The sequence below is a fragment of the Monopterus albus genome, unplaced genomic scaffold, assembly GCF_001952655.1.
Source record: "Monopterus albus unplaced genomic scaffold, M_albus_1.0 scaffold366.1, whole genome shotgun sequence".
Taxonomy (NCBI): Eukaryota; Metazoa; Chordata; class Actinopteri; order Synbranchiformes; family Synbranchidae; genus Monopterus; species Monopterus albus.
Window position 1 is genome coordinate 195120 of NW_018128246.1, and position 7397 is coordinate 202516.

The following is a 7397-nucleotide window of genomic DNA, read 5'->3' on the forward strand; positions in this document are numbered from 1 at the left end:
AAGTGTAGACATAAAAAATAGTAATAGAATTGACCAGTTTAAACATAAATATAAAGGTATGTGTCAATCAAGATATATGCAAGAACAGGCTCAATGATTAATTACATGGACAATTGTGGGTGTGGTGTACATTTTGTAATAATTCTTTAGTATATTACTTGTGTGATGTAAGAATGTTAACACTGTTATAATCTTTTTTTAGTATAATACGTGTGTGGGTAGAAGTGAATCATTTACTGCTTGCAAACCAATGATGGTAAGATGATGTCATGGGGTAGGACTGGATAAGTCTGACTTCTTCCTACTTCATTCAAGCATGTACTAGGTATAAGCAAATTGATATTGGATTATGTGTAAAATTATGTGTGTTGTCATATCAACTGTTTTTACATGCTTGAAAGAATAAATCAAATCAAATCAAACATTGACTTGTTGTCTGCTCAAACAAGGGTGACAGACATGAAGTGTCATGTCTCAGTTTGTTATGTGTAACTCTGTCTGTTGCAGAACTTACCAACAGGGATCTTAATCCTTCAGGACACAGAGCTCTGAGCTCTAAAATGAAAATCAAAACAAAACCTCAAAAGAACAGGGCACTTAAAGTCTCAACTAGGGACAAAAAAAAATCAAAAGTAAAATGTATTAAAATGGCAACCCATAAAGCATTTTCATGCTTCTTGGCGACACCTTGTGGCCCCATCATCAGAAGAAAAACCATGGCGCAGTGAAACTGTGGGTAATGTGAGTGTTCAGAAGCACAGCATTCAGTGTTTTCATGTTTAAGTGGGGACGCTTATGACTGATGGTGGGGAATGTGAGATTTAATGTGCTGTGTTTGTTTTAGAGAATTACCTGTGTTTCTGGATGTATAAGATGAGCTTCTGTAGTTGGTGGGCAACAAACCTGACTCTAATTAAACAGCAGCACAAACTATATCTTGTATGATACAGTACAATCAACACCTCTCTAAAAGTGTTTGAAAAAAGAATACTACAACATTTTATCAATGTAGGATTTGTATCAGGATGTTTGTATTAGGCTGACTTTGTTTCAGTTAGGTGTACCTATAAAATGAGTGTATATTTTAGGAGCAATACCTCTTTAAACAACAAAGGTTTCCTCCTCTAGATCTGCAGGAAACCAAAACCTCAGTCAGGGGGCAGAAAAAGATGCAATGGAGTCTTACAATGAAACAATAAACTGAGCAAAGCTAATAAGAGCAGCAGGGAAATGTCAGCAGTGTAACAAGGACAAGATGTGACAGATTCAGACAGACAAAAAAAACAAAACAACAAAATAAGGAAATAAAAGAGGAAGGACAAGAGAAAAGACAGGCAATTAAGGTTAATAAGGTTTGCTATGAGGAGTAAATGTACTTTGTTACTCTCGGTAGCAGTAACTGTCGGTACTGCAAACCTTGCGCAGTACCGACAGTTACTGTTACCGACAGTAACCTGCTAACCCTCCTGTGCACAGGAGGCCTCATAGCACAAGGTTTGCCTACAGTACCGACAGTAACAAAGTACTTACCAAAGCAATGGTAGAAGTACTCATATCCTTGACTTAAGTAAAAGTAACAATACTCAGTTAGAAGCAAACATCCTCCATTCATAAGAGATCCACACAGTTTCAAACACTACAATTTGCAATATACAAACCCAAAGACATATTAAATATTGTTTGAGCACAGGAGGCCTCATAGCACAGGACTTAAGGGGAGCTTGGAGGTGGCAGGGGATCAGGGGCCCCTTAATCTGGCCATGAGCGTTTCTCATGGCTTTCTGAATTTTTACAACCAAATTAAAATAAATAAAAAAATAACAATAATAATAATCTTCATCATCATAATTAGCTACATCTCCATATATTTAAAATGGTTAAAAATGATAGCGCACCCAACCTCTAGAGTCCCTGCGTCCTCATATGAGGACCGCACAGCTTGGGTTTCCAAAGCTCAGGACTCTAGAGGTTAAGTAACATTTTGAATGCAGGGTCTGAATAGTTCTCCACCACTGCACCCTATTAAAACATCCTGTTTATTTGTTTGTTTGTTTGTTTGTTTGTCTCTATATGACAACGGGGTCCTAAAATAAAATAACTATCACATACCTATCAACCTGTGCTTCTCCCAATATTTCGTGCACGTCTGTGGCTGTTTTGTTTACTGGGGTCAAGGTGGACTCAAACTTCCTAATTAACTTTGTACATCACGTGACCAACAGGTTATCTTGTTTCTAGTTGCGCTGAAGTCCTTTTGCGAAATTATGTTTCTGCGTTTGATGCTTAGAGCCGAATCTTAACGGAGCATGCTCCACTTCCCCGAACCGTGGGAGTGGAAAGGAAGGAGTGAGGAGAAAATAGAGGAGGGGAGAACATGAGCGAGAGGGAGGGGAGTGCAGAGAGAATGAGAAGCGGTGAGTGGGAACCCAGAAGGAAAACATTAGCTCCCGTCTCTTCTTGTAGTTGAGAGACTTTCAGGAGTGCTGGTGACGCGCACCTCTGACGGGACGTACGGTAAGAAGACGCACCATTGCTCGCCTTTTCTTGACCTTGGGGGCTCAGGGTGGGGACAGACTGATACGGGGACGGGTTTGGGGAAGAAAGGGAAGAGCTGGCGGAGAAAGGGAGACAGGCAGACGGGCGAACAGGAAGCTGTAGTGAGTAGGCGAGGGTTTCCTCGTCTGTGCTGCCCTCCAGGCATTCGTAAACTAAAAGTAACGGAAAGAATGAAAAGGAGACGGATAGTGATCAGTCAGTGTGGGAAAGCGAAAACCTCAGCTGTACTTCCCTCTTTACTTCTCAGAACCAAATTACACTCGTCCTATGTACTTGCACAACAAGTTTTTTTGTTTGTTCTCTTATACGTTGGTTAACAGAGCAGTTGAATGGATAAACTGATCCAAAACTTCTTAGAGGAAACATTTGTACCTAAACTGCACAAATGACTTTTTAAAGTAATTCCGGTGTGTTGTGCTGTTTTGTGATGCTGTTCAAGTGTACAGTGTCAAAACAAGGTTTCATTTTATGTCTCTGTGCTTAGTCATAAAGATAGCATTTGTGGTATAGAAGAAGATGACAGTAGTAATTATTAATAAAGGTGGTTTAGCACTGGTGTCAAAAACGAGAAATTACCATATCATCATGCTGTGGAACTCATTCATATCCTGTGCTGCAGATCACTTTTGTTAACTACAGGGGCGTAACAGAGACATCTGGGGTCCCTGAAATGCCTTATGTGTGTTTTTATTACCAGTTAATGTGTCAGTTGTCTCCTAAATTAACCCATCAGTCCTTCTTATGACTGCGACCATCAGTGTGTTCGTATTCGCAGTGCAATGCTTTGTGGAGTTGCCTGTGCACTCTGGCACTGTAGAGGGAAGGAAACACTGAATGACGACGAGAAAGAGGCGTTGTTGTGTTTGTGGCACCCTCTGCGGGTCTTACACTTCCCAGTTAAGGTGGGATTATTGCACCAGTTTTCTGTTACATTGTTCTGCAGCAATCACATTGTGGGAATTTGGTAAGAATTTCTGACACTATCAGCACAGTCTGACTTTGGCCCCCTAAATGTCAAAATCAGCTGTAGGTGGGGTATCCTTCAGGGAGATCTAGAACCACTGGTGGAAGAAGTACTGATTCTTTAAAATGATCAGTACCGCTGTGTAAAAATACTTTGTTACAAGTAAAAGTCCTGCATTCAAAAGGTTACTTAAGTAAAAGTACAAAAGTATTGGCATCAGATTATTCTCAGAGCACCAAAGGTAAAAGTGCTCACTATGCAGAATGGCATGTTTCACATTTATGCAGCTAATTGCAAAATGAGAATTGAATGTTGTGTATTTGTGTGGGTAGAAGTGAATCATTTACTGCTTGCAAACCAATGATGGTAAGATGATGTCATGGGGTAGGACTGGATAAGTCTGACTTCTTCCTACTCCATTCAAGCATGTACTATAGGTATAAGCAAATTGATATTGGATTATGTGTAAAATTATGTGTGTTGTCATATCAACTGTTTTTACATACTTGAAAGAATAAATCAAAATCAAATCAAATCAAATCAAATGTGGTCATAAATGGGATAATGTGTGCGCAAGTTGAAGAAGCAGGAGCAAAGTGAAGAGAGAAGTATTGCAGACAGAAGAACTGATGCAAACTAGACAAGAATGCTAAGATGTGAATTAGAAACTCCATCAAAACTGACACCAACAAGAGCTCAGAAAGGTTATTCTGTGAATGTAATGTCAGTCAATAATGCCCAGCTTCTCACAAATTAATCTAATGTGGGTCAAGTCTGCGTCACAACTTGGAGGTTGTCTGTTGTTAGGCTGATGTGACGCTGTGTCTGCCAGAGTGGCTGTGTCTTTATGGCACATGGAAAAGATCATTAAGCTGAAAAGGTCAATAAAAATGTCAGGGTTTGATCAGGTAAGATGAGCGGCTTTGTTGCCTGAGAGGTCGGGTGAATAATTCAGAGGTTGATTGTTGAAGGCTCTTGCTCAAAGCACCAATACTGTATTGTGCTCTTGTGTCATAACTGAATCTCGCTTTCCCATTCTTGCTTTGTTAGTGTCTGTCATCAGGGAGAAAAGGTCTGGGTATATAGTTCTAGTCATCCATGCATCAGAGTCACAAATCAGTTCTGTTTTTAATGTTCTTAAGGGCACCGTGCTCTCAACATGCAAGAATGTTTTTGCCCAGTGGTGGTATCAGCTTTGGTTAGGACTTGCTTTCTTTTTCAGATGTGACTCTGGGAGATATGAGAGAGTAAACTCACAGCCAGAACTACAGACACTGTCATTAATCAGTAACTCACAGGAACCTTGAAAAGAAGTCATCAGGTGCCAGTTTGACTGAGGCTGATTGAGTGGTCAGCCGAACATATTGAAATGTGAGAGGGGAGAAATTAAGCAAGCAGCAGTTGGGGCTGCGCGCTGGCTGCCGGTTTATTTGTTAGTTTGCACAGTAAATAATACATTTAGTATGAAAGATATATCTGCACAAAAACACCCACATATATACAAACACATTTGGACCTGCATGCACTCAGATATACACAAATACAAAGAATGTGTGCAGGAGAGCTATGAAGCTAAAACTCCTTAAAGCACACCACCACAGATCAAAGCCCTGTGCTCAGAACACAAATGTGTGATTTGTAGTGCACCTGTGGTTCCAAGTGTGGTCAGGTGAAATCCAGCTTTGCTCATTTCTATACTTAAGAAATGACCTAGATACAACTTTTAATGAGTTTAACGATGTATGTATTGTTTCTGTTTGCTTTTTCATAGGTCACTGCTTTCAGGGTTAAGTGCATTAGAAGTAGGTGATGAGGAGTTGATAATATCTTGTGTCCTGTGGTGGAGAATGGATGGTTATGTTCTTTCAGAACCTTTTTTGTCTCTAGGGCTGGGTGCTTTTTAAAAAACTTTGTTAGTGGTGATGATACCATGAGTTCCAGTACTACAGCTATACTTCAGATTGTGGATTATAAACTTTTTCTTTCTACACAAGCCTTTTTTTAATTTGACAAAACACTAAGTTTATTAATTAAGTTGTATTTTGATGATCATTTGTTAAGTAAAAATGATAAATTCTCTGGTTCAGTGTCTCAAATGTTATAATTACTAGTTGTATTAGTCTTTATAATACTGAATTGAATTTATCGGGGTTTTAATGTCTCCATGCCAGAAACAGCCTTGGCCAGAGGCTTTATGTTACTGGGTTGTCCGGGTTGGTGGAGGCCTACAACCATGAAGCGGTAATTCTAGTTTAGTGTTGGTTTGGCAAAAGAAGACATCTCAGTATATAAACCCACCAGTTGATCGGTTGATTGAGAAAATAACTGAATGAACTTTATTTAAAAATACTTGGCAAACTGGACTCTGATCAAGCATTGAGTGCCATATTTTGGTACGTGGCACGGTTTGAAGGTGGTACGTTCTTGCCCTGCCCTGCCTATCTGTTGTCAGAAGTTTTATCTTCTCATCAGATTGTGCCACCTTCTCAATGAGGCTGTGCGGAATCTCCGTGTAGGTAAACCCTGTGCTTCCTCTTTCAAGTGCTCACTTGTTGATATTTAGGACATAGTTTGGATTTGTCACCTCTTTTGGATACACAAGTAATTGCATATGGCACCAGGATTTCATGTAATTTGCTAATGAATTATTGTATTGTGTTGGACTGTGTGAGTAATGTGGAATCAGTCGATATGTTTTATTCAGGAACGAATGTCTGAGTAGCAGCTTAAAAGCTACCTGTTGGTCTAAAATCATTGTTTCAGAATTCCCCTGAGTTGGCTTAAAGCTCTGTTTTGTACAGAAGTTGCTGTTAGGGGTAATAGACAGAACTCTCTATTGCTGCTGCTTCCTCCAGTTGTTGAGTTACTGCAACAGATTGATTGGAGTGATATGTGAATACAGATATGTTGAAACAACACAAATGCCCAGTTTGCAGTGTTTGAATAATCGGCAGGTGCACTTTCCAGACAAGAAGGAGTTTTGCCTTTAAGGACAGAAACTTTGACCCAGTTGGAACTGTATGCTGAGTTTTGATTCTGTGTGTCTGTGCAACACTTGATCTCCTGCCTTCCCTGGATTGTTGATAAAATAATGATGAAGGTGAATTAAGTTTTTTTGTCCTTCTAGAGCTGCAACTAACTAACTAACTATTTTCATTACACGATTAATCTGCAGATTGTTTTCTGGCGTAATCTATAAAGCATCAGAAAATAGTGAAAATGCTACTCACATATTTTCTAGAGCTCAAAGTGGCATTGTTAAATTTCTTATTTTGTCTGGCCAACAGTTCCAAAGTCAAATATATTCAGTCTGCTACAATGAAAGACAAAGAGAAGAAGCCAGTTGTCTCTCAGAAGCATCAAATGTGTTGCACTTTGCTTTGAAAATACCTCAGTGAATAAAAAACTTTAATGATTATAAAAGGAGTTGCAGATTAATTAATTAATGGACTAATTGTGCAGCTGTAGTTTGGTGGAGGCTGTATTCCTTAGAGTTGAGAGGGTCTGAAACATGCACTGTATATTGTAGCTATTATTAACTAGCAGCCTGATAAGACAAGGGCAGAAGCTGTTGATAGAGATGCAACAGAAAATGAAGGCTGGTGGACGGTGGGAAGCTGAGCACTCCTGAAAGTCCAAACTAAGACTTTGTACTTCAGGATTTCTTCTGAAATTCAAATTAACAAAGTTCTTCATAGAATAAATCTGCAAGGTTTCTGTAAGTTTCACGAATGGCCCGAGAAGTCATTAAAATTTACTTAAACTTCTGTTTATTCTGAGACCAGCAGCCACGAAGAGCCTCTCTGCTATAGCCACTTTTATATGTTATCATACCCTCTCGTCTTATCTCAGAAACATAAAACTGCAGACTCTTTCC

General features: G+C 39.4%; 1 protein-coding gene across 2 annotated transcripts in view; it reads left to right on the forward strand.

Moving 5' to 3' along the window:
- Window positions 1–2130: 2130 nt before the first annotated feature.
- Window positions 2131–7397, forward strand: part of LOC109951149 (phospholipid-transporting ATPase ID-like) — a 30708-nt gene continuing 25441 nt past the window's right edge. Inside the window, exon 1 of one of the 2 annotated variants that reach the window (XM_020585462.1) lies at window positions 2131–2514. The gene's annotated coding sequence lies outside the window, so the exon portion shown is untranslated. The remainder of the gene's footprint in view (window positions 2515–7397) is intronic. The other variant, XM_020585463.1, reaches the window with a different exon arrangement.